The sequence below is a fragment of the Paroedura picta genome, chromosome 13, assembly GCF_049243985.1.
Source record: "Paroedura picta isolate Pp20150507F chromosome 13, Ppicta_v3.0, whole genome shotgun sequence".
NCBI classification, from domain to species: domain Eukaryota; kingdom Metazoa; phylum Chordata; class Lepidosauria; order Squamata; family Gekkonidae; genus Paroedura; species Paroedura picta.
The window spans coordinates 6,883,494-6,903,328 of NC_135381.1; the positions used below are offsets into that span (position 1 = coordinate 6,883,494).

The 19,835-nt window shown below is 49.7% G+C and overlaps 1 protein-coding gene across 25 annotated transcripts in view; it reads left to right on the forward strand.

The window, feature by feature from the left end:
* FBRSL1 (fibrosin like 1) overlaps positions 1-19,835 on the forward strand; it is a 668,249-nt gene that overhangs the window by 59,187 nt on the left and 589,227 nt on the right. The window contains exon 1 of one of the 25 annotated variants that reach the window (XM_077309270.1): positions 17,396-17,411. The exons of the other annotated variants lie outside the window; for them this stretch is intronic. The gene's annotated coding sequence lies outside the window, so the exon portion shown is untranslated. Of the gene's footprint in view, positions 1-17,395; positions 17,412-19,835 lie in introns of those variants that run through there. 25 annotated transcript variants of the gene reach the window in all.

The following is a 19,835-nucleotide window of genomic DNA, read 5'->3' on the forward strand; positions in this document are numbered from 1 at the left end:
ATGTAGGTAACTGCATCTGGCTGACTGTATTTCTCCCAGAGTTGACTCCTTCTTCTTGTTTGCAAATTCGCTAAGGATGGGGAAGTACAGTGATAGTGGAACTTTTCAGGCCTAGGAGGACTGGCTTAACCCTGGATCACCCACTTGGTGAGCAGGATCGAGTTTCCCATGCCTGTCCCGAGCGCAGGACGATGCTGAGCGAGTGACAGCATCGCTGACGTTCCTTTTCTTTCTTTTTCTACTTTAAACCGACAAGCATAACCTTCACGTCCGGGACTTTGCAGCGCAGTAAATGCTTTCCCTATCGACTCGGAGCCTTTCCGCATTTGCCTATGCCGTTCACGTCGTGCTTGCAACGGATCACTTACCGCGGTGCAGCGGCATTTACTGAAGCGAACAAAAAGAGAGCATCGCCGCGCTAAAAATAAAAATGCTTTTTGCTAAGTTCGACTGCAAGGAAAACAAACCCGACTCCGGCATGTTAAGTGGCTGCTTTTGCTTCTTGCCAAAATTAGAAACTCTTGGCTTTTTTTTTTGTTGGCTGGTGGGGGACGACGACGACAAGGTTTTCTTCCCACCTTCTGCCTTGTAAGCTCTTATTATTACAACCGTTTCATTTCTCAGTTCTCGAAGAGCCGTGTCTTCCACCTTGTCAGCCTCCAGCCGTAAGCTTGTCCCCAGGAGCTGAGAGACAGATAGGCTTGACGCAAGACAGGGAAGGGCTGTAATAGTCCTCCTCCAAAAACCGAGGTGTGAAAGAAACTGGGCTGATCACTCCTGCTTTACAGAGCCTAGATGGGACTGCTCCGTGTCACTCATTGGCCGGCTGGCTTTCTTCATTTGAAGATGCGATCCAAAGAGTCCTGATTGTGCCAAGTTCTAAGTACTCAAACAGCTTGATCTATATCAGGGGTGGCCAAGCTGTGAATCTCCAGATGTCTATGAAATACAGTTCCCATGAGCCCCTCCCATCACCAAGGACTACAATGTGCATGAGCCCCTGCCAGCATGCTCCTGGGTATTGTAGTTTTGAACTGGCTCGTGGGTCCCACCCTTGGACTCCATCGCTCAATTCAAGTTTCTGTGGCTGGGTTAGCCCCAGCTGTCTTCCTTCCCCAATCCCAACCTGGGTGGCTCAGGCTAACCTGATCTCATCAGATCTTGGAAGCAAAGCCAGGTGGACCCTGCCTAGTATTTGGATGGGAGTCCACCAAGAAACACCAGGGCCGTTTGCGCAGACGTGGGCCACGACAAGCCCTCCTTGTCTCTCCTCTTCCTTCAAAAGCCCGGCCGACTTGCTGGAAATTAGCAGCAAAAGAGAGTCTCTCTTGCCATAATTTTCACGGGGGAAGACGGAATGGGATCCTGAGCAGGCTTCTGACTAGCAGCAAAACATCACCGCCGAACGAAACAGAACGAGCGGGGTTTTAAAACAGCGTGGCGATGTTAATTCCCAGTTTGAACCTTTAATGCCTTCTTTGAACCTCTCCAAGGTGTCCCCCTCCCTCCGCACTCCTTCCCTATGGCTTTGAGTGGCTAAAGGAGGGTAATTATCGGAGGCAGCCCTTCCCGGTTATCGCAATAAAGTGCCTGCCTGCTCTTGTGCTAAAACACCTGCATTGTAGCTCTTCGGTGCCAGAATTACATATTTGGCAGGGCTCCCTGACCAGGGACTCTTCAAGATAGAGGCTGGTATCTTATTGCTGTCACGGGCTTCCCGCAGGGAAGAAATATAATCGTCGGGGGTTTCCCCCCCTTCACACACACACACACCTCTCTCTCTCTTCAGCCCAGAGAACAATAAAACAATCTCCATCTACCCCATAGGCTAAGACGAAAGCGGTTGACTTACCCTTAGGTAGCCAAGAGCCTTTCCTCTTGGTATGGAAAGGAACCAGGGTGGAATCAGATTGCAAAGAGAAGTGTGACTGTGCTTCTCCGGCCCTTTCTTCTCTCGATACACGAACCCTTCAGTAATTGATTTTTTAAAAACAAAGCAAACCTCTTTCCCCCCTCCTTGCTCTTATCCTGGTGCTCTGAAGCCACCAGAGGAAAGGACGGGGAGAGGCTAGAGTCATTATGGTCCCCCCCCTCATTTGTCCGCCCAAATCCGCTTGAAAATACGAAAATCTCAAAGGTACTGAAGATTTTGCTTCAACACCTGTTAAGCTACACGGGGTGGGGGGGTGTGGGGCAGAGAATCTGCATAAGGAAGTCCTCTTTCTCCCAACCAGATGATTAAGACGAAACATATGACAAAGTCAGGAATTTGACCGGCCACCCATTTATTTGCCTGCTTGATCTGTCAAAGTTGTGAACAGCCGATGAGGATGTCCGTGCTTGATAACCAGGGCTCACCAAATGGCTTTTAATGTAAGAAGGAGTGCCTGCTTAATTAACGTCACGTGGTCCAAAATTATATATAATAGGGTGTCTCCCCCTGTTTTTTTTTTTTTTTGTAAGAAAGCAAAGCTGTCTTGAAATCTGGACTTTGTTGTGTGTGTTAAAAATGCTTTTGTTTTAAAAAGGAAATATTTTGTGTTAGTAGCCAGGTTGCTGTGTTGGATGGGCAGGGGACTCCCAATAGAGGCAGTGTAAAACCTTTAATTAGAAGTTGCTTTTTATATCCCACTTTTCTCTACCCAAAAGCAGCTTACAATCGCCTTCCCTTCCTCTGCCCACAACCCTGTGAGATGGAGCGGGGAGCAAAGAGAGCAGATTAGAGGCCACCACTCTTAGCCTCTACACCAGGGGTAGTCAAACTGCGGCCCTCCAGATGTCCATGGACCACAATTCCCAGGAGCCCCTGCCAGCATTCGCTGGCAGGGGCTCCTGGGAATTGTAGTCCATGGACATCTGGAAGGCCGCAGTTTGACTACCCCTGCTGTACACCAAGCCGGCTCTCGAGGGCTGCTGTGAGGATAGATGGGCGATCGGAATTCCTTTGTGCCCTGGACAGCAGAAGGAAAACAGAAGTTCCAAGTTTTGCTTGCAGTACGCCCAGGGTTCTGGGAAGCCGAGGGAACCCAGGTAGAGCCTGGCTGCTCGAAATGCAAATATCCTCCTTGCGCTGACGAGTGTCCTGTCAGCGCCGCCCCGCTTATCAGCTGCAGCACATGTTCCAGCCGGGCCTTCCGTGCTTCACCTGGCGCTCTGTTATTTGAAACATTGTTCCACCAAAGGCAGGTGGGTCCTGCAGTGCTGTGGGCCTTTGGGGTTTTCTGGGGTGTAATATTCTCCCCGGCTAAGGCAGCAGCTTTGCAAGGTTATTGTGAGCTTCGTAGTGGGTCACAAAGCAAGTGTAGTTTTGGTCTCTCTGCTGGGATTTGTCTCACGCTCTGGACTCTGGGCTTCCAGATGCCTTGAAGTTACTAATTAACTGGAGCAGGGATTAGTCTCACAGGAGCCAAGGCAGCAATCAGTGCTGTGCTCAGTATATGGGCAGCTCCGGTGGAGTCCAGCTGGCTAAAGCCCCTTTTTGTTTAGATATATATATACATCCCCCAACTTGCCTCCCTAGTGGCTCCCCAAAGCCGCTTGCATCATTCTCCTCGCCTCCGTTTTATCCTCACAACACCCCTGTGAGGTGGGCTAGACTGAGAATAATACACGAAAGGCCTGAAGTTACCCGGTGCAGTGGAGGCTCGAGCCCAGGTCTCCCAGAAGCAGATCCAGCATTCTAACAACTGCATCATACTTATGTATGCTCAGCGGTGCCTGCATTTTGCACCTCTGCATGTAATTCAGTATGAGGCTGAGAGCAGCAGTTGCTGCAGCTGAAGAGCACGTTTCTGCTGCTCTCCTCGGATGCAGCCTCGTCATTCATGTCATTCATGTAAGAAGATCGTAGTCTGACGAAGGGTGCTTGCACTCGAAAGCTCGCGCCTTGAATAAATCTTTGTTGGTCTTAAAGGTGCTACTGGCCTCCGATTTTATTGTGCTAGTTCAGACCAGCACGGCTACTCATTTGAATCTGTCATTTTTTTATTGTCTTTCTTGACCGTAATTCCCTCACCGAATGCTTCAGCCAGGGCCAGATGGCAGCGGGGTTGATTATTTGCAAATGCATGACCTGAAACAAAGCCATGCAGCCCACTTAAGATTGCTGGGAGGTATCGAAAATTGCTTTCCCACAATGGTTTGTAGATGTTTGCTCGTATTGCTAATATGGAATGTTGTGTCATTTAGGTTCCTAGATCAATTCCCTTCTCTGTGGGAATCTGGAAGGGAGGAGTGTGGCATCAAAGGAGCATATAGTAATGATTATATTTTTATTTTTATATTCCGCCCTTCCCAGGTCAGCTCAGGGCGGGGCAGATCAGATTTAAATCAAGGGGACGCTCAGTCGCTGTAAGAGCAAACTGGTAGACTGGTGGTTCTCAACTTTCCTAATGCCGTGACTCTTTAATACAGCTCCTCATGTTGTGGTGACCCCCAACCATAACATTATGCAAGGGTTCTTTCCCAGAAATTAAACCGAAACTGGCCAATGGTGTGAAGATCCATGGTTCAGGATTGTATATAAATGTTTTTTTTTCCCATGTGTTTCGGCGTCTTCAGCTCTGCCTCTTGTCCCACCATGCCGATCTCGTCTCCAGACAGACGAACGCTCTTTCTCGATCTACCCCGCAAGGTTGTTGTGTGGATGGTGCTCCCCCCCCACCGGCCAAGCTGCTTGCCCTGCTGCAACCCCCGTGAAAGGGTCATTCAACCAAAAGGTTGAGAACCACTGTGGTAGACCGACGAGGGCCGCATCTAATGGGCCGCTCGGAAAAATGGTGAGCAGAAGTAAGTCGATAACTTCATGCGCCAAGCGGCTGGTGTAAGGACTAGTTGGGCCTGTGCCACTGACGAGCCCTCCTTAGCAATCCGGTTAAGAAGGATTCCTGTTTGCCAAGTTATAATTACTTTTATCGCTCCATGCTCGGTTTACTGCGGCACAGTTAGTCATTTTATTGGTACCGCATAGTAATAACGTTTAGTGAGCGATATAAAAAATTCTGCAGCGGTAGGCACCTTTACTCAAATGATTTAGCAGCAAGGGGGGGGGAGGGGGCTCGGATACTAGGCAAAAGTTTAGAGCGATTGGAATTCAGGCTTGGAGGTGCATCCTTAAATGCAGCTCTCTAGGAAAGCCGGAAAACAGCAACGGGGCATTCCAAACCTCCTGCCCCACCGTCACTTTTCAGCTACGGATTTGGAGGAGCAAATCGCTACAGCCAAGAGTATCCCGACTGGCCCCAGAACAGATGACGAAAATGGCAGTCAGGGGGTACCCGGAGAGGGAGGGGGAGCTTCCTAAGTATGCCCAGAAAGTAGCTTTGTAAATTAACCAGAAGGAGGGGGGGGGGAAATCCTTCAGGGCCTTTGCATGGAATGAAGATGCTCCAGGTAGGATGAAATGTCGAGAGCAATGAAAGGGGCAAAGGAAGGGCCATCTATGGAGGCCTTAGCCTGTTTGTGCTCCTCGAGCTTAGAACAGGGGGGAAGACGGATTTGGAAAGGTGGGGTGTCCGTGTGGCCCCCGATGCCACAATTCCATGGGGGGAGAGATTCTCCAGGCAGCGTGGGATACTGGTTGAGAGCAGGGGCTTCTGATCTGGAGAGCAAAGTTTGATCACCCCGCTTCTTCACAGGCAGCCAACAAATATTTCTTATTCCTCTCCTGGGTACTGGAGAATCCTGCAGGGTGCTTGTCTGCAAAAAGGTCCCAAATGAGAAGGCTGGTGGGGCTACCAGCTACAGCAGTATTTTAAAAGAGAGGTCTGGTTTTTACTCTGGTGCTGCAAGGTATTCCAGGGCAGGGGTAGTCAACCTGTGGTCCTCCAGATGTCCCTGGACTACAATTCCCACGAGCCCCTGCCAGCATTTGCTGGCAGGGGCTCCTGGGAATTGTAGTCCAGGGACATCTGGAGGACCACAGGTTGACTTACCCCTGTTCTAGGGGACCATGGGAGCTCTCCAACCTCCAGCCAGTGTGATTAAGTCACGCTGCTCATAATGCTTCAAGCCACCCCCCCTGCCTTGCAAGGAAAGGGGGGGGGGAAGGTACAGCTCCTTCCGGTTGCTGATGAATGTTTATGCAAAGGACACCCGGCTTCCTGCCGGCGGGGGGGGGGGGGGAGCTGACAGGCAGGAGAGGCAGACAAATTGGAACAAGGCATTTCAAACACGCCACTCCAGAGCTGTTTAAATCATCCTCGTTCGAACTGTGAATTTATTACAATGCACACCTCCTCGGGGGGACAGAGATCTGAAAGGGCTGTTTGTAAACATGGAAGACAATAAGCGTTCTCCCGCCGTGCCATGGTGATGGGAAATCTCCTGCACAAGCCGCACGCAAGCCCTGGCACACCTGTGGCCAGACAGCCGCCGTCCGGCCGGAGACTGGAGCGCTGAACAAAAATGAGCCCGTCCTCTGAAAAACAGGATGACGTCTTCCCTTTCTTCCCCCAGAGGACGGTTGCAGCAGTTCCGAAAGCCACAGCGTGCTTTGCTTTCCGTGCGAGGGCCTTAATTATTTAGGGAGCGTTTAAATAACAGCAAGCAAAACAGCAACAGACGTCGGTCAGCGGTAGGCGAGGTAATTGCGGCCTCTTAAAATACAGCTCGCGCCTGTGCTAAAGAACCCTTTGGAGAAGTGGGCATCTCTCCACTCAAGGTGCCGAGTCAAATCCAGGGGCTTTTCGGAGTCCTTATCGCACAGTAGTTAATCCCCCTCTGCCGTTGACCGGAGAAGGAGCCTGCGGCCTTCCAGGGAGAGGCTGCGTATCCCGTTACCCGGCCCTCCGGGGTCCCGTGTGAAATCCGAGAAGGGAACCGCACCGTGGCCATGGCCCAGCCGGGGCGCTGCCTCTGTTCCAGGGTCCGGGGCCAGCCTGCACCTGGCAGCACATTGAGATAAGCACGCTTGAGAGCTTTCCGAAATGGACGGCATCGATCGGAGGGAGAACGGTTCATATGAAATGGGAATCTAAACATAGTTCCGGAGGCCGGCTTGTCCTTAAAAGACTCCTAGCTCTTCTCTGCAAGCAGGGACTCCCGTAGTTCAGCCAGCTGTCCGCTTGAAAGGGTTAATGCGGAATTTGGGGCTCTAAAAAAAGAAGAGGGCCTCACTCGCAGGAAGCAGGAAGCAGGGAAACATCGGCTGGGGTTTGGGGGGGGGGGAATGGTGGTTTGAGGACTGGACGTCACCCCTGACGCCTCCTGCTGCTGAGGGGGCCTGGAGGCCATGTTGCCGCTGACAACAGGATGAGAAGCGATCCTGTCCCTTGGGGGATGGCCGTAAGCCCAAGTTGGCCGAGGACGCAAGTCTTCTGTGAAAGATGCGGACGAGAATATGAGATTTTAAATGGCTCTTGGGCAGGAATAGCAAGGCATAGCAAAGCAGAGGGAGGTGGAGATTCTGGGCTTAGAAGGAAGATGGATGGCCAATAAGGAAATAAATAGAACAGAGAGAGGCAGGGAAGAGGCTTTAAAGATACATGGGAGAGGCTTAGTCCATGGAAAGCTGTCACCAAGAATCATAAAGAGAAGCTAAGTGAGCCACTGATGGACAGCAGCAGCAGGAGGAAAGTTGGGTTTTATACCCTGCTTTTCACTGCCCGGAGGAGTCTCAATGCAGCTTACAATTGCCTTCCCTTCCTCTCCCCACAACAGGCACCCTGTGAGGTAGATGAGGTTGAGAGAGGTCTGACAGAACTGCTCGGTCAGAATAGAGCACTATCAGGGCTGTGATTGGCCCAAGGTCACCCATTTGGCTGCAGGTGGAGGAGCGGGGAATCAAACCCGGATCACCATATTAGAAGTCCACTCCTAACCACGACACCAAGATGGTCCCACTCGTTGCAGTCTATTTTAAAGCCTCACCTTAAAACAGGCTTTCTCAACCAGGGTTTCAAGAAACCCTGGGGTTTCTTGACAGCTCTGGAAGAGTTTCCCAATTGGGTGGGAGTTAATTGTGCACGATCGTGCCACTTCTGGGGTTCCTTGAAGCCTGAAGAATGTTTCAGGGGTTTCTCAGAGGTAGAAAAGGTGAGAAAAACAATCATGCCAGCTGTGTAGGCAAAACATTTAAGAGCATCTCAGGGTTTTTTTGGTGGTGGTGGGGTTTTATATAAGGGAGCCCAGATAGTGTTTAACCAAAGTTGTCCTGTTAGCTAGTGTGAAGCCTGATGAAGGGAGGAGGGACTTGATACCAATAGCCGGGCAAATAAGCAGACTTGACCCCCCCCCCCTCCAAAGCTATCTGGCAGGAGAGCGGTCCATTTGGATTCCCACATCACCCTTGGCAACTTTGGCCGTTTTGACAGGCATCATTCCAGCCAGGAAAACTTAATTATGGAGACTGAAGAGTGAGGCGCTGTAAAGTCAGGTATAAAAAGATACTGCGCGGACATAAAAAGATGTTATTTCAAATATAACATCGTGAAAGCTAAGAGAATGGGATCTGCATGAAACCCTGCCAAGATTTGCTGGGTAGGCAATAATTCACTCCTGTGTGTGTTTTACTTATGTTTCTTTAACCACCTCTTTAATATCCGTGTTTCTACAGCATCAGTAGCTACTGGGTGCCATTTTGACTAGCTGGGAGAAGACGGGGTATAAATGTAATAAATAAGACCAATAAAAATAGGGGGATTGGATGTGGAACACATCTTATGTCGCGCTCAGGGCTGGAGTGTTATGGAAGTTGTAAACAATATTATGTAGATCCATCCTGCTCCCTCCCCGAGCACAGCATAAGAGGCAGAGAGGTGTCGAACAGTGGTGGCAGAAGTGGAGGCCGCTGTGGAGGTGGTGGGCATGGCGAAGGAGGAGGCTGAGTGAGCAGGGCTCACCTCTGGGCCTGGTCAACCACCACCCTGCTCATCCCTCATCCACCCGCACTCCTGATGGGTGATGGAGGTGGCGGGGGAGGAAACAGTACTCAGCTCAACATTTGCCTTACCCAATATGCGTACAAACATCCTTTATCGGATGCCTACAATGCTGTCCCCAGTTGGGGTCCATGTGCAAAGAGAATACATGCACAGTTGTGAGAGCCGGGGGCCGGATTGCCCAAGACTCTCCAGAAGGAGCCACCGAAACTGTGACCCGAGACTCGCTACAGCTGAGTCTTAAAAGCTTCTCAGATCTTGAGGCTAGCTTCAAGGTGGAGGAGGCGGGAGAGGGCAAAGTGTTGTGTGTCCACATCTGCTCTCTGTTAGTTCTTTTGGTTTAATTTAAACTGCAGGCATGCTAATTGCTGCTTGGCCTATGAGAACAGCCTCCATCAAGCAAACCTTACAAATCACGGGACAGGAGGTTCCATGTAAATATTAGGAATATTAGAAATATTAGGACTTTTCTGCCGGCGAGGGGGGTTTGTCAAAAGCTGCCTCGAAAAGTGGTAGAGTCTCCTTTGTTAAGTGTTTCAGAGGAGACTGGATGAGCACCTGTCTGGAGGGTGTGATTTTGTGCTGACTCGGTTGCGTGGAATATTTTCCTGCCAAGATCAAACCTTACAAAGTGGCCGAGCGGGGACATTCCAAGCACTCTACGAGCGGAGTGGCTGTCGAGGGGAGGGTGTCATAAATTTCAAAATGGCAGCATGGACGCAGTGTCGGAGGTGTACGAGTCAGCTGTGCAGGGCTTCAAAAATGGTTGGGACTTGGTGCTTTTCTTGGAGACCCGGAAGACGAGCCCGTTGTTTTGGTGCTATCAATTTGCTGGCTCCTATTGGTCCCTTGGATCAACACCCTCTCTCTCCGACATGTGGGTTTATTGCCATCCCAGTCTGCATTGCAGTGCTGTGCCAGGAACATAAAAGATTGGTGTGACCCTGGGTGATGAATTTCTTCACTTCCCCCCCCCCACACACACACTTGAAACAATTGGACACTGTCTTGTTTCCCATTTCCCCCCCCCCTCTTTCCCCCAGCTGATAATGGGCTTTGTTTCGATGTTTGGATTCCTGTTTCGAAAGCACTTTTGGCCGATGAACGTGCCGTCCTGCTGTTTGGCAGCTCTGAAAACACTAACGTAATGTAGGGTACTCGTAAAAACTCTTTAGATGAAGAAGATAGAAATGCCGCTGCGTTCTTTCTAACCATGGTGGGCTGTAGGATAAAACGTGGGGAGGGAAAAAGGCCACCCTCCTGAACATTGCTTTAGTTAGGATGCTTTGGCTTGATCCTGCGTTGAACAGGGGGTTGGACTAGATGGCCTGTATGGACCCTTCCAACTCTATGATTCTAGGATTCTAACATGCCTGCCAAGATGCTCTCTGGGAATCAAGGCGTCCTTAGGTCAGTACCCCCGTCTCCAGTGGCTGGGCCACGCGGCCGAGGAGGCAGAGTAACCAGCCCAAATCCTTAAATTATCCAGGCACCCATTATAAATTGAAGTGCCTGCAGGGAAGTTATGCCGCTGCAGTCTATTAAACCCTGATGGTTGAGGGTTTTCTTTCCCCCTCCCCTCCCCTTCCTCCCCCTCTACCTCCCCCCTCCTCTTTTCCCCCCAAGAGAGAGAAACCTGTTAAACTAGAAACGGCTTGGCTTTCACCTCCCTGAATTCTTCGGCGTCTACCTCACAGTGTTTTTAAACAATGCCGAATGTGGCGAGAGACTGATGCTATTAACAGTGCGCGGGGATGCATTGGCAGATTGACAATCCCGATACCTCCTTCCTCTTCCCTTTCATTCTCTCTCCCCCTTTCTTTTTGGCCACCGTTGGACTCCGCCACTTCCCCCCATTCTTCATGAAAGGGCAAGGAAGGAGAAGCAGCATCTGCGAGTAACAATACACCATTCTGAGGGGTTTTTTTTTTCCTATTGTGCCAAGCGTTTCTGTGCGCTCCTTGTAAAAAAAAAAATGTTCCGCGGCCTTATTCGTTAGCCCCAGCCATTCCATTCCGAGGCGACATTGTTTTGCCAGGACCAGTTTTCTGGGTTTGTTGGACCCGTGGAATAGGAGGAAGCCTGGCACTCGTGACAACAAAGAATCCTACGATCACAGATTTGGAAGGGGCCACACAGGCCATCTAGTCCAACCCCCTGCTCAATGCAGGATCAGCCTCAAGCATCCATAGAATCCTAGAATCATAGAGTTGGAAGGGGCCACACAGGCCATCTAGTCCAACCCCCTGCTCAATGCAGGATCAGCCTCAAGCATCCATAGAATCCTAGAATCATAGAGTTGGAAGGGGCCACACAGGCCATCTAGTCCAACCCCCTGCTCAATGCAGGATCAGCCTCAAGCATCCATAGAATCCTAGAATCATAGAGTTCGAAGGGGCCACACAGGCCATCTAGTCCAACCCCCTGCTCAATGCAGGATCAGCCTCAAGCATCCCTAGAATCCTAGAATCATAGAGTTGGAAGGGCCACACAGGCCATCTAGTCCAACCCCCTGCTCAATGCAGGATCAGCCTCAAGCATCCATAGAATCCTAGAATCATAGAGTTGGAAGGGACCACACAGGCCATCTAGTCCAACCCCCTGCTCAATGCAGGATCAGCCTCAAGCATCCCTAGAATCCTAGAATCATAGAGTTGGAAGGGCCACACAGGCCATCTAGTCCAACCCCCTGCTCAATGCAGGATCAGCCTCAAGCATCCCTAGAATCCTAGAGTCATAGAGTTGGAAGGGGCCACACAGGCTATCTAGTCCAACCCCCTGCTCAATGCAGGCATAGCCTGGATCGTCCATAGAATCATAGAGTTGGAAGGGGCCAAACAAGCCATCTTGTCCAACCCCCTGCTCAATGCAGGATCAGCCTCAAGCATCCCTAGAATCCTAGAATCATAGAGTTGGAAGGGGCCACACAGGCCATCTAGTCCAACCCCCTGCTCAATGCAGGATCAGCCTCAAGCATCCATAGAATCCTAGAATCATAGAGTTGGAAGGGGCCACACAGGCCATCTAGTCCAACCCCCTGCTCAATGCAGGATCAGCCTCAAGCATCCATAGAATCCTAGAATCATAGAGTTGGAAGGGACCACACAGGCCATCTAGTCCAACCCCCTGCTCAATGCAGGATCAGCCTCAAGCATCCCTAGAATCCTAGAATCATAGAGTTGGAAGGGCCACACAGGCCATCTAGTCCAACCCCCTGCTCAATGCAGGATCAGCCTCAAGCATCCCTAGAATCCTAGAGTCATAGAGTTGGAAGGGGCCACACAGGCTATCTAGTCCAACCCCCTGCTCAATGCAGGCATAGCCTGGATCGTCCATAGAATCATAGAGTTGGAAGGGGCCAAACAAGCCATCTTGTCCAACCCCCTGCTCAATGCAGGATCAGCCTCAAGCATCCCTAGAATCCTAGATGTTGCCTCTGTTTCAAACAGAAGAAGGGAGAGGTTGTCTCTCCATTTTGCTAAGGCCGGAATGTATATAATGTCTCCACAGCAAAGCTGGAGGGAATGCCACTAGGTTAATGATGAATTGTCCCTCGGTCAAGCAGCCGTCATTCAATGCCTCCCCTTCAGTATCCCTTGCAGGTAGCATTTGGGTGCTGCGTGTATCGGTTTGGAGCCGAGCAACGTATCTTCTGCCTTCCTCCCTTTCCAACTCCCCCAACCCCCCCCCTCGTTTTGAGCACCCGCACATGATGTCGTGTCTGCCCACAAGTGCCCATCAAGAGCTCTTGCGGCAAACCACAGAACTTTTTAGTTTGTCGAGGGGCTTAACAACCAGGATTGATGTGTGAGAACGGAGCATGTTCAAGTATTTAGCGCTGCAACCAGAGACCGAGAGAGAGCCCTTGTGCCTCCTCGTCCAACAGAAACAGAGCGCGAGTCAAGAAAACAAACACCGCCGTACTTGGAGGTCATTGGAGCCTGGGTGGAGAGCTTGAAGTGTAGCCTGCTGGCGTTCCTGTTCACTCCACTCTTGACAGAACCGTTCTTTAGAGCGTCTTTAGAGCGTCGAATCCTCTGCAGGGACCGCAGGCCAATTGGCAGGTGATTTGGAGGTATTACCAGCGTGGAAGAGCCATTCCTTCGAGCTACTTGTTTTCCAAGGAGATTCTTTGCTGTGATCAAGCAGCTGGAACTGTGGTTATAAAAGCTGGCCATCTGGTTGGTGTATAACCACGGCCAGCCTGATCTCATCAGACCTTGGAAGCTAAGCAGGGTCGGGCCTGGTTAGTGTTTGGATGGGAGACCGATATGGACGTCCAAGGTTGCCGCATGGTGATAGGCCATGGCAATTCACCCCTGAATGCCTCCTGCCTTTGGACCACAACTCCCTTTAGTCCTAACGCTGTGACCCTTTAATGCATTTCCTCATGTTGTGGTGACCCCCAACCAGAAAGTGATGCAAGTGTTCTTTCACAGAAATTAAACTCAAACTTACCAATGACGTCAAGATTCATAGTTCATGATTGTATAAAAATTGGCTTTTTCCCCGGGGTTTCTCAGTTCAGTTCTGCCTCTTGTCCCACCATACCGATCTCCACTGCTCCAGACAGACAAATGCTGTCAGATCTACCCCACAAGGCTATTGTGTAGATCTATCCCGCAAGGCTGTTGTGTAAATTTAAAAAAATAGATTTAATATGCTCCCACCCATTCGGGAAACCTTTCCAGGGCAACCAAGAAACCCCAGGGTCTCATAAAACCCTGGATGAGTAAGCCTGACCCACACATACATACAAGCTTGGTGCTCATATCCTTTAAGAAAAAGCTGAGAAAGAGAGAGACAGACAATGGGGCTATAGAGCTACTCACTGGACAACCAGGCCCTACATCTTTTGCCCTTGCTAAATCTCTCACTGTTGCTTCCTTGTAACTTAATATTTGTGAAACAGCACAGAGTGGGAACCAATAAGATCCCAAGGTGACTTTTTTGCTAATGGCCCATTAAGCACTTAGGCCTCGGGTAAGACATTCAAGGAGAGGTCAGTGAGAGTCTCTCTCTCCCCCCCTCCCCCCCCTAACTGAGCTTGTCTCCGAAGGGCAAATGTCGCCTGTCCAGGCTGGAATTCTCTAAACAAACATAGGGAGGTATCCCAGGAGCAAGAGGAAGGGGGGTTGTTTTCCACTGCAAATACAGTCAGCAGCAGCATACGAATCCTGTGGCAAAGCGTGTAAATGGCCTCCTTCCTCATCCTTTACATGCATAGAGCACTCAGTGTCCTGTACTGATTTAGGGGGACATGGGTTCAAATCTCTACTGTGTCAAGAAGTCTACCGGGTGGTCTTGGAATAATCACTCTCTCTTAGTCCAACTGTCTTCTCAGGTGAGTTGTGAGAATAAAACAAGGAAGGATTATTGCAGGATCAACTTGACAGGTGAAGGGAGCCTATTCTTTTCCAGTATATGAAAATTTGACTTTGTGGTCATCCGGAGCTGATTCTCCTTTGCCACTGGGAGCTGGGCAACCAATTGTTCACATGCCTGGGCCAATTTGTCATTATCCCTGGCCTGCGTGAGGTATGCTTGACCTCGGCCAAGGCCTTTTCAGTCCTGGCTCCTACCTAGTGGAATGAGCTCCCGGAAGAGCTGTGGGCCCTGACAGAACTAACTCAGTTCCGCAGGGCCTGTAAGATACAGCTCTTCTGCTAGGCTTTTGGTTGAATTAGGGCCAAGAAGATCTTACTGGCCCTCTCCTCCAAGCACCTATCTTCAGGCATTAGGTCGGGATGGGCCCTGGAGCCAGAAATTTTGGAGGGTGGGTTGCCCTTAGATGTTTGTTTTGGACTGTTGCTTTAGTCCATTTCATCGTACTGTAAAGGTAAAGGTAAAGGTATCCCCTGTGCAAGCACCGAGTCATGTCTGACCCTTGGGGTGACGCCCTCTAGTGTTTTCTTGGCAGACTCAATACGGGGTGGTTTGCCAGTGCCTTCCCCAGTCATTACCGTTTACCCCCCAGCAAGCTGGGTACTCATTTTACCGACCTCGGAAGGATGGAAGGCTGAGTCAACTTTGAGCCGGCTGCTGGGATCGAACTCCCAGCCTCATGGGCAGAGCTTTCAGACTGCATGTCTGCTGCATTACCACTCTGCGTCACAAGAGGCTCTTCATCGTACTGTATTTTACTTCTAAACCGTCGCAAGTCGGCTGGCCCAAGACTAGCGGTTAATAAATGTAAGAAATGAAAAATAAATAATTTAATTTTTTTTTTGAAGAAACGGCAGAGAAGGCACTTCACAGGGCTGTTTGGTTGGCACCTCGGCTGGGAGATTAAGGGTGGCGCGCAGTGAAATCGCCCAACATTTTTCTCTTCTGCCATCCTACATTTCCAGCTGGGCAGAGCTTCCTTATTCGTAACAGCGATTTTTCCGATCCTTATTGCTCCCTATTCTTCCCTCGCCCTGCAAGGCGTGCTAGAAAAATGAGGATATTCTTTTGTGTCCCTTGGCAGAGAGGTGCTATTAAGGTAACTATACCCTTTCTTTGCTCCCAGCCTCAGTGGAATCCCTAATTAGCTCCCACTTCATAATAAGCTCCTCGTGGCGCTGATGACTCACAGGCACCATCTTTTTCTTGCCTTTGAACATCTCCCTGAGCCCAGGAGGGGAGCGGCAGTGTGAATGTCACAGGCTTTGCTCTGAAATGCCGCTGGCTGAGTGGCAGCGAGTCTCCTTTTGGGTCCCTTTCTAATGGAGCTTCTTTGTACACACTTGAGAATATGAACTCCCCACCCGCTCCACCTCAGTGTGGGCTGGAATTTCCGCCTGTCTAGAGATCCACCTTATAAACAATAATAACTATGTCCAGAAACCCTCAAGAGGTCACAGCGGAGTTGATGGTCATTCACTTCCTACAACTGTTAGGGAAATTTCTGAAGCTGACCGATTTCTTCTTTGTTTGGAGTTCATCATAGGCTTACTGCTTAAGCTGCTTTTTTATTATAGTAGAAGAAGAGAGAAGAGGGTTTTTTATATACCCCTCTTTTCACTACCTGAAGGAGTCTCAAAGCAGCTTACGATCACCTTCCCTTCCTGTCCCCAAAACAGGCACCCTGTGAGGTGGGTGAGGCTGAGAGAACTCAGAGAGAACTGTGGGTGGCCCAAGGTCAACCAGCAGGCCTCATGTACCTTAAAGTGCTTTCCAATTGCCTTCCTTTCCTCTCAATGTTTTTAACTTTTATTATAGGGACATAATTATAATTTTAAAAATTGGATTTTATTCTAAAAAGTTTTTTTTTTTTTTTGCAGCTCAACTTTTCGGTTCCTATCTACCCTTTCTCTCCCCACAACAGGAACCCTTTGGGGTAGACGAGGCTGAGTGAGTGAGACGGGCCCAAGTTCACCCAGCAGGCCCCATGCATCTCAAAGAGGCTTATAATCGCCTTCCCTTCCTCTCCCCACAGCAGATACCCTGAGAGAGCACTGAGAGAACTACGACTGGCTGCATGTGAAGGATCGGGCAATCGTACCCCGTTCTCCAGATTAGAGGCTGCCGCTTTTTAACCACTACACCAGGGGTAGTCAAACTGCGGCCCTCCAGATGTCCATGGACTACAATTCCCAGGAGCCCTTGCCAGCATTCGCCAGCGAATGCTGGCAAGGGCTCCTGGGAATTGTAGTCCATGGGCATCTGGAGGGCCGCAGTTTGACTACCCCTGCACTACACCAATCTGGCTCTCAATAAGTGATGTTCATAATCTGGAGATCACCCGTTATTCTGGCAGATTCTTTCCCCTTCCCCCCCCCCCCCTCCAAATCTGGTAACCCTCTTTCTAGAGTCAAAGCTCACTTCGTCAAACTCTCAAAAGCGTCTACCCCAAAAATCTCGTTGGTCTCTCAACGTGCTCGGGAGCTGGAATCTGAACTTTTTCACCGCAAACCAACACGGCAGCTCTCTGGAATTAAAAACAAAGCAGTATAAAACCGGATCCTAAAACCAGTGAAAATATTTTTGTAAAAATGCAGAGGCAGCCGTTAAAATAGAGGGCAGGGGGAGGGAAACGTTGAGGGAAAGCCAGCCGAAATGTTGCATTATGCACAGAAACCATTTCTTGCACATATAAATGGAGAGATCAGGCGTGCGCATATTTTTGTTTTCCAACTGGCTTCGCTCAGGCATCGTCTGCGAAGCCACAGCTTGCAAATATAGTTAGAAGCAGGTTTGCAACCTGTGGTTTGGGCGAGATGCGGTTAACCAAAAGAATGTCAAAGATGTCATGTTAGTTCTCAGACTGCAAGGCGAGAGGCCTGGGGCGGGGGGGGGGGGGGGATGTGTCTCAGAGCCAACCCGCAGATCTGGCTCGGTGGAGATAACATTCGAGTTGTTCTAAGGCCAGGGGAGGGGAGGGAGGGTTGGGTTTCAGCCAGAGAGACCTGGGGCTGAATCCAGACTCTGTTCTCAGCTCACATGAGGCACTTTTGTCAGAGGGGAAGAGCATTCTGGCCTTCCCGACTTCAGCACCGTGATCTCCCAAGGAAGAGGGACAAGGGAACTTTCGGAGTAACGTCATTTCAGGTGAGCAGTCATGTTGGTCAGCTCGAGTCCAGTAGCATAGGCGTAGTCAACCTGTGGTCCTCCAGATGTTCATGGACTACAATTCCCATGAGCCCCTGCCAGCATTTGCTGGCAGGGGCTCATGGGAATTGTAGTCCATGAACATCTGGAGGACCACAGGTTTGACTACCCCTGAAAGATAAAGAAGGGCATAAACTTTTGAGAGTCAACATTCCCTTTGTCAGAAGAGCATAAGAAGCAAATATGTGGTCAGCAGCAGTAGAAGAAGAACTCCTAGAATCCTAGAGTGGGATGGGGCCATCCAGGCCATCTAGTCCAACCCCTGCTCAATGCAAGATCAGCCTAAAAGCATCCAGGAGAAGGATCTGTCTAGCCGCTGCTTGAAGACGGCCAGGGAGGGGGAGCTCACCGCCTCCTGAGGCAGTCCATTCCACGTCTGAACTACTCTGACTGGGAACATTTTTTCCCCTGATGCCTAGCTGGCATCATTCTACACAGAGTTTAAACCCATTACTGCAGGCCCTCTCCTCTGCTGCCAGCAGGAACCTTTCCCTGCCCTCCTGCGAGTGGCAGCCTTTCAGATACTTCAGGGGAGCAATCTTGACCTCCCCTTCTCCAGGCTGAACATCCCCAAGTCCCCAGACCCCGGATCATCCTCACCGCTCTCCTCTGCCCCCTCTCCATTTTGTCCACATCCTTTTTGAAGTGAAGCCTCTAGAATTGCACACAGGATTCCAGATGCAGGCTCCTCAGCTGCAGGGAGGCTGTGCATGTATTAAGCATTGAAGAGAAGTGTGTGTTTCTCAGACAGCCAGTGTGCTTTCTGCAGACTTTCAGGAGCCAACGTGAGAAATTTGCATCTGGCAGTTCTGATTTTCCTGGCAAATCGGAATTGCCTTTTAAAGGAATACACATGACCCTTGCTGTTCATATATGCATAGAAATGTGCCAGAAAAAGTAAGATGGGAAGCATTTCATTTACGGGAGAGTTCCTTTTATTGTAAAAAGGAAGTTGATCATCGGTTATGCTAAGGAATTTCGGAAACCTCTTTCTTGAAACTGGCACAGAGTTTGCCTGCAGGCGTGACTCAACCTTTTGTCTGAGTTAAGTAAACTAGAAGCTGTCTTGGGCATTTTAAATTGTCCATCCATCCATCCATTTATATACCACCCTCCCTTGCAGCTCAGGGCGGTTTACCTAGAACATGGGAATAAGTACGACACAACACAGCAACGTCAAGTGAATACAACAATAGTGACAGTGATCTCACAACAGTTCGCACAACTTTTTCATACAGTCCCATAGGTTACTTGAGTTGGGTTCTGTTCACAGGGAGGGGAGTTTCTGGGGGTCCCAGTAGAAGATGGTTTTTCAGTCAACCTCAGCCAATTGCCTGGTGGAAGAGCTCCGTTTTGCAGGCCCTGCGGAACTGCGATAGATTTTCTTCTTCCTGCTTCCACCATTGAATCATAGCTGACTTCTGGACACCCTTTATGGGGGTTTTGAGGCAAGAGACATTCCATGGTGGTTGGCCATTGCCTGGCTCTGCACCGTGACCCTGGTATTCCTTGGTGTCTCCCATCCAGATAATATGTGGAATGGACCCCGCTTAGCTTCTAGGTTCTGACAGAGATCTATGCAGTACAAGGCTAAAAATCTTGAGTTGACCTCATGGGAGCATAGAAATGCTGGTGAGAAAAAGATCTGAAAAATCTAATTTTCTTCCTCTGCCTCTTTCATTTTGTACCATCCCACCTGGTTAAGAAAATCCGAAAGCTTGCACATGGTTTGCCTCATTTTGGTGGTTTCTAATCAAGCAAAACTACACAAACTAGGGTTTGCTTTTATCTGCATGCCTTAAATACATAACCTTAAAACCATCCTGAATTGCTTGCCATCCTAAGCTAGGCCTCCGTTTTAAGTTCTGCATTGTATTTTGTATTGATGATTTGTCTCAATTTGTTAAAAGCAGAGAATCATAACACGGGGATTGTGAACTTCGGACAAGCTGCTGTGTGTTTGGAACTGGGAAATGAGTGAGTGACCAGCAGTGACCCTTCACTGTCCCTCTGGTTCTTGAGGAAACCAGATTGACTTGCTTGACAGGACAGGACACACCACAATGTAGAGATTGTGCTGTGTCTCCTCCCCATTTCTGCTGCTATTTTTAGCCCTGGTGTGGAGTTACAGACCTGGGCTTACGGCTTTCTTGCATGTAACACCTGTGAAGGATTTCTCTCTTTTAATTCTCTAAAGACGGCTTTAATACAATACTTTCCCATGCTCATGCCGTCAGTTCCGTATCGCAGGCACAATTTTTCCCTTAGAGAAAGATGAAATTGCGGTTGTAAGAATAATATGCGGGGTGGGAAGCGAACGTCCAATTTTTGATGGTGCAAAACTGGAGACGCTGGAGATTATGA